Source organism: Anser cygnoides, chromosome 4 (assembly GCF_040182565.1).
Source record: "Anser cygnoides isolate HZ-2024a breed goose chromosome 4, Taihu_goose_T2T_genome, whole genome shotgun sequence".
NCBI lineage: Eukaryota > Metazoa > Chordata > Aves > Anseriformes > Anatidae > Anser > Anser cygnoides.
The window spans coordinates 1,078,075-1,090,611 of record NC_089876.1 but is presented as its reverse complement, the minus strand read 5'-3'; positions in this window follow the sequence as shown (position 1 = coordinate 1,090,611).

Sequence of the window (12,537 nt, the reverse complement as noted above, 5' to 3'; positions counted from 1 at the left end):
TTTAGCTGGGAGCTGCTGGGAATCTCATTGTCTGTATATTTTCATCAGAAGCTATTAACCTCATGTTGGATTTTGTAATTTGGACAATGGTTTGGTTTCTGCCTGCAGAGCGGCCTAGCTGTTGCTCAAGAAATCTGTCTTCAGCAAAAATGCCATATTGTGTTCATCTACTCCAGAACTGTCTCTGCCTTCCATTGGAGAAGCAGGTGGTGGTACCATACAGGACAGGTGATATAATTCATCCTTATCTCACATTGGTATTTTCCTGAACATATAGACTCAGGACTGCTTATCTTGACCCATGAAGACTGCCCTCTGACCGATAAAAAAAAAAAAAAAATTTGATCTTGTTGATTATTTTTCTTGGAATATCCCAAAACTTCAGGATGTCCCAAAGTGAATCATAAGAAAGTCTGTCAAATGCCTTCTCAAAATCTGTTCAGTGTGGATTTTGCCATTTGATACTTAATTTGATAGCTATTCTGAGGTCAAAAAATCTGTTTGACGTATGATCTTCCGAGGTCTAAGTAAACCTTGTCAAAACGGGGAAAAAAAAAAAAAACATCGAAGGAGCAATTTTGAACTGAGCTGAAGAACAGATTCCACACACTATAAGATCCACCACAAGAAGACAACACAGGCATATTCTGGTCTTCATGCTACAGTATCTGTAGTTGTTTGGGTTCATGAACAGCATACCTAACTTCTGGATTAGTAAGGACTTGTTGCACTACATAAAGAAAGATGAGAAATCAAAAAAATATATATAAAATGCAACTAAAAATATCTACTGAAAAAGAAGTAGCAAGAACTTTTCATAAAACAGAGGAGTACACAGTGAGGTCTGTGAAAATCCATGAAAAAGTTATGGAAATAAATGGCCACAGAAAGAAGCGAGAGAAATTTTTGTTGGATTTGCCAAGTCTTTTACCAACTAGTAATTCGAGAGAAGCCTAAACATGGAGGAAAAGTTTGGAAAATAACAAAGGCGGTGAGATTTGGAGTGTATTTTAGAAACATTAAGCTCAGGTATTCTTCAAATATCCTTTGATTCTGACAAGAAACAAGCACCTCAAACTAGATGTCGTATTGTCACAAACCACACTTATTGATGAAAATAAAATAAAATAAAATAAAATAAAATAAAATAAAATATAAAATAAAATAAAATAAAATAAAATAAAATAAAATAAAATAAAAAATAAAATAGAAGAGAAGAGAAGAGAAGAGAAGAGAAGAGAAGAGAAGAGAAGAGAAGAGAAGAGAAGAGAAGAGAAGAGAAGAGAAGAGAAGAGAAGAGAAGAGAAGAGAAGAGAAGAGAAGAGAAGAGAAGAGAAGAGAAGAGAAGAGAAGAGAAGAGAAGAGAAGAGAAGAGAAGAGAAGAGAAGAGAAGAGAAGAGAAGAGAAGAGAAGGGAAAAAGGAAGAAAAGAAAGAAGAAAGAAGAAAGAAAGAGAGAGAAAACTGTCTTTCTGTCTTTCTTCCCAAATACTGTAAAGGTTTAGATTGCCACTGAATTTTTGCTCCAACTGTAGACCTTCTAAATTTAGGAGACCTCAATACAACCCGAAGTATTTCCAGAGTCAGGCAGCCCTCTGCAGTATCTGTTGAAATAGCCTTTTTTTGACCTAAGCTCAGTGCATTGACACTGAAGTAGTAGGTGTAAATACCACCCTAGATGAGTACGTTATGTGTAGTGATCTATCTTTCAATCTATCTATCTGTCTTCTATCTATGCGTCTCATGCTGATTGAGTAACCAAAGTGTCCCTTGATAGTCTGAAATTGTATGTATCAACACGATGTTCAGATATGATTTCCTTTACAGCCCCATCTTTAATTCTATTTCAATTTCTTATTTTTCTAATGTTCACTAAAAATAATACACAGCAGCATCCATTGTCCTCATACATGCATAATCTCCTGTAATTGGGTATTTCCTCCAATCCATCCTGTCAGCTCAAAAATATTGAATGAACTAGCTGTCATGATCAGTTAAGCTTTATTAAAAACTGCAACCCAATATCTTTGATGTTGGCTCACTGGGAACTGTCTGACATAATCCCACAAATTCTTTCGAAAGCACGGTCATGGGCATGCCCTGTATGTTTTCCCAAGAAGTTTAGACAGCATAGGGCTGTACTCATAAAATCACAGAAATTAGAGATGAGGAAAGGACTTGTTATTATAACATCATTTTGGACATTGATGGGCAAATTTTCAAATAATGGCAGGGCTCCAAATAGGATGCAGGTGCTCTGTCTCCTGGGATCAAGGAACCGATGAGTAAATCTCGTTCTCTCCTACACATTAATGCTAGGGCTGTTGTGGAATCAATATATTTCTTCATTGATAAATTCACTTTACAGTTGACAGCACAAAGTTCAGGCCCTACTACAGCCAGCTGGCTTGAGTTCTGATCGGCAAATCTTTTTGCTTGTTTAAGATTGTCTTCTGACTGTCATGATATTACAGTGCCAAATCCAGAGTGATATGACTTTGGAGAATCTTATTTTTCTTTTCAAAACAAAAGTGAGTCTAGCCCATTTGTTGGTGATAAAAGCTCTATAGCATTCAGCTTTCAAAAGCTGGAGGGAAAAAAAATCCACCATTACCTCCTTTTTTCCTAAACTCATGATTTTTAAGCCAACTTGAAGAAGTGTGCCAGGGAAAGGGGAACAGAATGCCGCTTCATGACTTCTGAGCATTGGGAACCAGCAATGCAGAACATTCAGGCTTTTGTTGCTTTGCACAGAATAACATTTTACACTCCAAACCTCACCAATCAGCTTTACATAACAACAGCTTTTGTGCTATATGACTCACAGCATCCGATACCAAACTGCCAGGCTGCCTGACGTGTACATCTGGCTCATGCAGGTTGTTCCTACTAAATTTCAAGTTACAGGTGAGAAACAGGGAGTGAATTTCTATCCGCAGAAAATGCACAGAGAAACTTCAAAAAGTAATCAGTGGGGTCCTGAAACAGACATTTTCTTCAGACTTCACCAAGCTGCAATAAGATGACTCAAAAGACTTGGGAGGCAGAGAAGAAGAACATTTCCATGAGGCTTTTAGATGGACATAGAGTTAACTTTATTGTCTAATGAAGGTATCTAAAGCATTGACAATTCCACTGATGAGCAGGTAGGAAATGGTCCAGAAAGGGGTGTGAGGTGCAAGAAAAAATAAGGGGAGAGCTGAAGAAGGGGGAAAGGAAATAAGAAAACAGAGGGAAAGATTCTGGCAGTCATTAAAAGCAGAAGATCTTCCCACTGAGCTAGGCTGTAGGCAATAATGACATACTCAACAAATAATAAATAATAACAACTTAATATTCTGTACTACATGAAGCCCATATTTTGGCCCTGATCTCTGTACTCATCACGGTGACGTCAATGGGAGCTTTGCAGTTGATCAAGGAGTGTTTACAGCCTTCCTTTTTTATCCCAGCTCATACCAGCCAAGGTACATGTTTAAGACAACATCACTAAACCTGGAAGTCCGCCCTTTCCATTGAGGTTGTCAGCTCATACTCTAGAACCTGGGGGAACCTTTTGCTGACAGATTGCTACTTTTTTTTTTTGCCATCTTGCTCAGAAAAAAAAAAAGGAGGTAATTCCTTTTCCATGATGTTCAGCCATGTTTGGCTTTCTTTTGCACACTTGGCAGGAGAGCAGCTTCTCCAGAGCTTCGAGATCTCTGCTCTTATTTCCTGCATCTCTTGGTGCTTGCCAGGACTCTCTGACATGCTGGGCAACTTCTTTCACTGCAGAATATCTGTCAGATGAAGTTCTCCAAAAACTGTGAGTTGACACAGCCAACTTGTGTTTTTAATCACTGTCCTGATGAACAAATGAGCAGCGTATCTGTAGGAATCATGGAATTATCAAGTCTTTTCCTTTAAACGGTTGCCCTGTGGAAGAATTACCCCATGCTACTGCAAACAACAAAGCAAGCCACTCCCAGCCTAAGTCCCTCATGTGCTTCATAAAGAGAGCAGGAATGTTTCAATTTCTTAGAGCTTTTTCCCCCAAAAAAGATTCCAAGAGCTGAAAGAAAGGTCTTGCGTGCTGTTGACACTTCAGAGGCTGGTGGATGGTGATGGAACAGACATCAAAAATCTCCTTCTGCTTTGATAAAGAGCTTGGAGTCTCAAAGACGGTTGTCATAAGGCTGAGGACAGTTTCTGATTGCCAAGTTCATGCTAAATAAGGACTTTATCACTGTTAGGGCACTAGTGTGTTGTTAATGATGTGTGAAGGTGCCCAAAAGGTCTTGGATTAGATACTGGTTTTGTTGGACTAATCCAAGACAAATAAATAAATAAATGTGTAACTTGCAGTGAGCTCAGCAAGCAAAGGCACCGCTGACTCTTTATCAAATGTGTTCCTGTTTCTTTGTGGCTGTATTCCCGAGCTTTAGGCAGCCTTATGCTTTAGCAGAAGACAAATAATTTCATAGAAAGAAAACAGCAAAACCTCAGCCTGGGCGATACTCCAGGCCTGTAGCAACTTATTGGTCCCACATAAACCTAAGACTTCAGTCGTGACTAGTCTATAAAGAATTAGTAAACTGCTCACAAAGAGCTAGAGAGCATTATACAATCCAACAGTGCAGGAAATTAAGTGGAAATATTTATAGTGCTTTCCACTGAAGTGCTTCTTACTGTCTGCAGCACATGATCCTCCAACCCATAACTTGGACATGTTCATGATTTTTGCTGTTCATATATTCATCCTCCATAAACTGTACTGAACAAAGTCTTAAAAAGGAGTATAACCAGTTTATTAGAAATAAAAAGTCACCTGTGGGAAAGAGAAACTTTATCAAGTCAGAGAGTCAGGCTTTTAGTACTCCTTACAGCATCACTCCAGAGACCCCAGATATTTCCTACAGTAGTAGTTTCCAGTGATTTTTTATTTGCAGAACTCCAGACACTTCCAGGAAACGGGCCATCCCGATTGAGTGGTCTGAAGCTTTCTGACAATGCGTTAGCACCTCTTGACCTCTTGGCTATCTTGCACGTATGTCTTTCGTGTATTCCAAGGATTTCCAGATATCTGTCAACTACAGCTTGGAAACCACCTTCATAAAGGAAGAGTCCTGTTCTATGTCTGGACATCATTTGTCCAAAACTTCTCTGTAACTACTGTAACAAATATAGCAATAAGAAACACTGCTCCCCTATCCAAAGGGTGAATATTTCATTGACAGACAGTATTGGGACTCAATACTGGCTGACAGCTTGAAAATACAAGCCTGATACGTGGGTGAAATTTGTACCTCGTGAAAAGTTATTGCTATTATCATTCATGACAGAACTGTGCACTATCTATGTCTATTGTGAGTTTGCATTCAAAAAATGTTGCCTTGGCAAAAAAGTCATCTCCTTTTACTTCATACATTTCCAAAAAAGGCCATGATTTGCAGGCAGACAGCAGTCCCCACTAGTTTGAGAGCAGGTGGAAGTCATCTAATACAAAGCCACCAGAAATCAGTAGCACTGGGAACATGCCACAACTTTGAGGCAGAATGGAAAATGGTGACATTAAGTCAGAAATGAGAGGGGAGAGGGAGGAGATGAGATGCTCTTCATATAAAAGTGGGAGTCTTTCATGTACAAAGAGTAGTTCCCAACTTCCAGGAGGCCACAGCACCAGCTCCAAGCAAAACCTACCAGGTTGCTGGATGACTTATGCTTTTTTTTTTTTTTTTTTTTTTTTAATACAAGTGAAAAAGATTTACATGCCATGTAACATGAGACAATTTGTGTGTGTCTGTGTGTTTTTCCTCCTAAGTCGGTGTGTTTTTAGGCAAAATAGCATTCATGAACACATTTGGCAAGTTGAGACATTAAAAAAAAATAAAATAAAAAATAAAAAGAGAAAGACCCAAACTCTGATATTTTGGCATTCCATCAAATCCCATTAAAAAGAGAGAAAAACCCACCCTAATATCTTTTTCATAATCCAAAATGCAGGGACATGTTTTAGTCATTTATGGCTTATGGGCTAAGAACTCCCACAACTGCTTTGAATTACGAAGAGTTTTTGGTCCCATTTTCCCAGATTTCATCCTGTTACAAATGCTTGTTTTCTTCTTCCTTCCCTCCTTTTTCAATAACATAACATATGGATTTATGTGCAGATTTAATCAGTTCAGCACTGTTCCCATTCTTACTCTTTTCCCCATCGAATGCAGGTGACAGTGAGTGGGTTTCACAGCAAATATCAGGACTCACCTTAGAAAGAATGGCCTTTTACTTGCCACGTATTTTGTTATGAGTTGACATGTTCTAGATGTTGGATCTGCCATGTAAATTATGCCAGGCAGGGCCATTCAGAAAATCAAATTTGTTACCTTTCTAGACCATCCTGATCTTCAAACCTGTAAATGAATACGTGGACTGTTGTAATCTGGTGAGACACTGGATAACCCCAGGAAGTGCAGGACTCTCAACCTGCCTGGACAGAAGCCAGCTCATAAAAATATAAATAGGGCCATAGATTAGAGAAGTCCATCTAGCCTTTTATCCTGTTTCCAGCAGTGGTCTTCGTGGATACTCAGCACAGCATAAGGACACGGCATGTACAGATTGAGCTTTCTTTTTCTCTCTTCTCCAAGCTTCTGGCTGTCATTATATCCAGACCTTCTTGCAACTTCTTGATGGCTCAGTTCTGCGCTCTCTGATGTCCACAGGAGTTCTGCTCTCTATTTCAGCATCTGGTTCTGCTAAAAGAGAAAGAGAAGCATGGAGAGAGCAAAATTTAGTAGGAGAATATTTTTTTAGGTAGAAGTGATTTTTTTGTTGTTGTTTTTTTTTTCTGTCGCTGATGTAAAGGCAACCTCTGAAGTTTGAAAAAATGTTGAGTCACATGTCAACATTGAAGCTGTGATTGTCTCCACAGAAAATTTCTACTACATTAAAGAAAAGGCTACTATTGAAACAAATATGCCCAAATCAGTCAAATATTTGGGTTTATGAAAGCATAAGAGTAGGTTTAAATCAGCTGTGTCCACACTGTCAGTGAGATGTACAAGGTAGCCCAACATAAAAAGGATGGAGAGGGACTCTTTACTGAGGTAGATAATGACACGACAAAGGGGAATGGTCTTAACCTAAAAGAGGATAGATTTAGATTAGACATTAGGGAGAAATTCTTCGTTGTAAAGGTAGTGAGGCACTGGAACAGGTTGCCCAGAGAGGCTGTGGATATCCCATTCCTGGAGGTGTTCAAGGCAAGGTTGGATGGGGCCTTGGCCACCCTGATCTAGTGGGTGGCACCCCTGCCATAGTTGGATGGGGATGGAACTAGGTGGCCTTTAAGGTCCCTTCCAAACCAAGCTGTTCTATGATTCTATGATTTTATGATTCTATGATTCTGTGATCTTATTCCACTGAAATATAACACAAAGATCTCCCATTACTGTGTAACAAATGGGAATTAATGGCATAGATGAATGGCAGATTTTCCTTTTTGTGAGAGTGGCTTGGGGACTGGCAATGCAGAAATTCAGCTTAAACCTTGCAGAAATTAAATTTAAGCCTTCCTTTGTCATGTTTGTGTAGTTAAAAACACTCTCTGCCTCCTGCAGCAAAAACCTGGTGTCCTTTCTCCCTGGAGGCTGCTCCTCCTATTGACTTTATCCCAGCTATCCCATCTTTACATGAAGGCAAAAGTCTCAGAGCAAACTCTCAAAGGACAACCTGACTGTTTTTTCCTGGGTCATTCAAAGGGAGCTCCCTGCAGAGCAATGACACAAGGGTTCAGCACAGCTGATTGGTATGAGGATGTCCAGCCACAGCCTGAGTCCAGTGGGGAAACTGAAGAGAGTTTGTGAGGACACTGAATGGATTAAAATAAGATAGATAATTTTTTACTGGTTTTGTTGTTGTTGTTGTGGTTACAATTTTACATCCAGAAATCTTAACCATCAACAGAGCACTCCTCCTACCAGCTACAAACAAGGACAAGTTCATAGAAAATGTCACTAATTTTTCCCTTTTTTATTAAGAAAACAATTCAGCGAGTTTTGAGTAAGTTTTACCCCTCTGCAAAAGAGATAACTTCAGCAGAAATGGGACCCTTAGAATCTTAGTAAAACAGAGACAGCATCATAAGTTTTTTGCCACAATGTTTTTCAGGGACTTAATAAGGATCAGAGGACAAAACCCTACATATTTTCTGAACTAAGAGCAGCAAGAGCAGATATCTGTCACCGAAATGGCGTATTTCCACTGCTCCTAGAAGATCATATTATATTATTGCCAGTTATTATTAATTATTACAGGTCTCTTATTAATTGTCTATTATTATTGTCATTATCAATATCATTGTCAGTATCATTATTGACAGTACTGCTGAGCCTAGCCATGAGTAGGAAGTGATTTTGTGCACATTGGCAGTTAAAAATGGTTGGCAAAAAATCAGAAAGGAAAGAACTGCTATCATACATACAGAAAAAAAAAAAACACATAACAGATATGTGCTCTGCTGTCCACTGCATGATGGGGTACTGTGTCCAGTTCCAGGTTCCCATCCAGAAATTGTGAAACCAGAGGAGTTTGGTGGACTGTCACGGAGACATTCAAGGGGCAGGAACTTGTGAAATGTGAGGAGAGGCTGAGGGAGCTGGTTTTTTTCACTCTGGAGAAGAGATACTAAAAAGGGGATCTAACATTTTTCATGAAATACCTAAATGAGACTCTAAGAAAGGATGAGCCAGGAGCTTCTTAGAAGTGCACTGCAAATGATAAGAGGCAATGAACATCAAGAAGGGAAAAGTTTCATGATGCACATAGTAAAGTATTGAGAAAAGTATCAGGAGAGCTTATGGATCCCTGTGTCACCAATACTCAAACTAACTGGACAAGGGGCTGAACAACCACCACTGAAAAGGTATGACTGGCTGTGACAGATACCTGTCCAATAGATTGATGGATACCTTTGGTGTCCACCAACTCGTGGATGACACGAAGTAATGAAAAGTAGATTCTTATGCATTCCTTCTCGCAGAGCAAAAAATAATAGAGTGAAAATCTTACAAAATTTTAAAACACGGAAAAGAAAAATTTTTGCATAAGCTGCATAATTTTCCTGTTGAGCACTTTTTCACATGACTTTGTTATGGTTGTAGGTATGAATCACTTTTTCAAAATGGACAGACAAAATTTTGGAGACAGAGCCATCGGTGGCTATTGAATATATTTCTTTGGAGTACAATGTCCCTAACTCACTAGCAACCAAAAGCTGGAAACTGGTGGCTAGGAAGAGGGTCACTCTTGTCCTGGTCCTCCATTTTTTGCAAAAAAAAAAAAAAAAAAATCTTTCTGTCAAAGATAGGAAACTAGACTAGTTGAACGTGCGGCCTGAGCCAGGATGGCCCTTCTTGCATCCTTATGAGATGGCAATTGGAAATGCAGGATGAGATCCTCAGCTGGTTTGTATTGATGGAGCTCTGTGGATTTCCCTGGCTCTGGGCCACTTTACACCAGCCAAAGATCTGTCCTGCAGAGTTTGGATCCTTGTAACTAAGCATTTCCCTGTAGTTTATGATGATGAAACAATAGCAAAGTGCCCATCTGTTGCTATCAAATCATAGGCCAACATATTTTCCGCAGTCATATGTTAGTGCCTGAATGGCCATGACAGATTTACTACAGTTTTAACATAATAAACTTGGGGTTATGTTTTAGTAGCTCTCTGCCTAGTTAGTGGAGTGGGGCTGTAATAGGCACAGCATGCTACACCAGGACTAGGTCTCATGACTCAGTAACGTGTTTTATTGCTCCTTTAGTTCCTGCTGAACAGGTTTTTGTTGGACTAGCCGAAGTTTTTGACCAGGTGAAGGCAAAATCCATCAAGAAACAGCTATTTTTCTGTGATGTTTACAGGGCTTAAAATAATGGATGTGGGTTTCATCTCATGGGGTTGTATGGCCAGTTGCCAAAGCTCCCATGTAGTGCTGGGATCCTGTGAGCAATGCAGGCTTCAGGTATGATCCATATTTGCCTGGGAGGTCCCCCAGGTGGTGTTGGATGTATGATGAGCAGGTTGAAGCTCACTTGTACCAGGGGGAGAAACCAGCAAGGAAAACATAGTGGATTTGCAGGTTGAGCATGGTCAATTCAAGCTTCCTTCACTAGCTGGTATTGGTTGGACTCTTTACCATGGCATGAAGTGTTCTCATGCTCCGCAGGGTGCTGCTAGTACACGGTCATCCAAGGCTCCACTATCCTTTTTCCCTGTGTGGTGGAGAGGCTCCCAACACCAAAGCCAAGTCCTAGCTTCCTTGTCCTGTTCTGTAATCATACAAGGGACTAATTATCTGCGGTCTGTTCCCTTGGATATGAGCTTACACCAGACCCATGTGAGTCTGAGGTCTGAGTTACTCATAGAAAGCCCATGGGAATGTTAGTGTGACTTAAGGGGAAAATATAAACTAGCTTCAGTGGATCACCCTAACTCTTTACTCAGGAAAGGCTTTAAAGACATTCAGTGAATTTGTTCCGAAGCCATGCCTTTAATTAATTTGGAAAACTGCATGTATCAGTGCACTTAAACCTTAGTCTGAGTAAATGCATCAATTTGTTGCTATTGTTTAGAGGTCCACCCAAAGAGCCCACACAGATAGTGTTGTTCTTCTGTTGTTTTGTTTTCATGCATAATCTTTGTACCAGGTGACTAGGTTGAGTGGTGCTGTCCAATGCCTGCTTCATGCTTAATCTTGCATTTGGACAGGAGACAAACTGTAAAGCCCACATGAATAAAATTGTAATGACTTTCACTGTGATTTCTCACAATTTCCAGACTGCTGCTTCCATCAGAGTAGGGTTTGCTTTACTCAAGGGCACACAAAATCAGAGTGAGCACAAATCCCCTTGCACCAATTTCCTAGTTCCAACACCACCTCTCCAGAAATGCCATTTATCTGCACTGAATCCAGCCATGCACCAATTTCCTAGTTCCAACATCACCTCTCCAGAAATGCCATTTATCTGCACTGAATCCAGCCATTCACCACGGCTGGACTTATTTTTCTGCTGATATTTACAGCTGGGCAAAGAGGAGCTCACACAACCTTTGGCCCACACAATGGTGTTTTGGGCGGCTGTTCTCTGCTCCAAAGCCACCAGACTCTCTTTGATGAGTGATTTATGTCCAGGAACTTATGAAAAAGATTACCACATGCAAATGTTAACTAACCTCTATTACAGGGAAGGAAAAATTAAACCACGCTGGCCATTAAGTCTTTTCTAAAGAAAATAGTTTTAATCATGAACAGAGGTGGTTTCCAAGAGCCAACTCTCCACACCAGGTTCTGCAGTGTGGCCTGGATGCAGTAAGAATAACAGATGCGGTCATCTTCTCTCAGCCCTTTGAGAACAACCGTACCAGCCCTGTCACACCGATATGATGTTACCAGCAAGGCTAGGGATATGAGGATGTTATCTCTGACCGGCCCGTGAGAGTCAGGGTGGGGAACATTTTCCCATTGCCTTCAATCTGGGCAAGGATACACAGGAGAATGGTGTTAACTGACATTTAGGTGACTTCATTTGATGTATATTTTTCACATTGTCCATGCCTAATGTCGGTATGTTGACATTATTTATTCCAGGCTGGAGTTCATGTTCTCTGTTCTTTGTCATGGCCATTGATTAGGAAACAGAATCTTATCACTTGAGCAGGAGAAATTCCAACCACCTTGCAAAACACAGTTAATAGCATTGGGCCCATTTTACAGGTGAGGAAGCTGAAGCATAGAGAGGAGAAATGACTCATGCAATGGTTTCTTAGCAGACCTGCAACATATGTACACCTTTCCTTCTCTAATAGCCCACAGAGTGGATTTGGAAAAAAAAATAAAATAAAAATAAAAGAAGAAAAAAAAAAAAGAAAAGAAAGAAAGAAAGAAAGAAAAGACTTTCCTTACAATGAAATGCAGCTGCCTCTGGGGTGGGGCCCAAGAGTTCTTTGTAATCAATACATACATATTACAAACATCTGTCCCCTAAACTCAGAGCCCTTTCCTGTAAGATTAACATAACACTCAGCAGTTACAGCAAGTTGTCAAAATCTACAACTAATCATCCAGATGACTACAAGAGCTTTTACAGCTCTTTGTGGCAGTGGGGTTCAGCAAGCAGGGATGAAGGTTCATGGGAATGTGGACACACAAAATGTAGTTCTTGTCATGAGGGCTTGGGTGATTCAATTTTTCTCATCATGTCTCAGCATCTTGCTCATTTGTGGGAAATAGGTGCAGGGACTGACTTTCACAGTCCCTGAAAATGTTTGAGATACTGAAATATTTTCTGCACTTGAAGAAGAGGGAAAGAAAAGAAAATCTCCAAATTGATCTTGAACAGCAAACCAGTGGTGAAAGTGAATTTGAGTCAGTAATTTCAATTTAATAATTAGGAAACATCCTGTTGCACTTTAGGCCACCAGCTATGGTTTCTGCACTATTAGTTTACATTCTAAAACAAAAAGACACTTGCAACCAGAGAAATAACATTTATCTTTTTCTTGA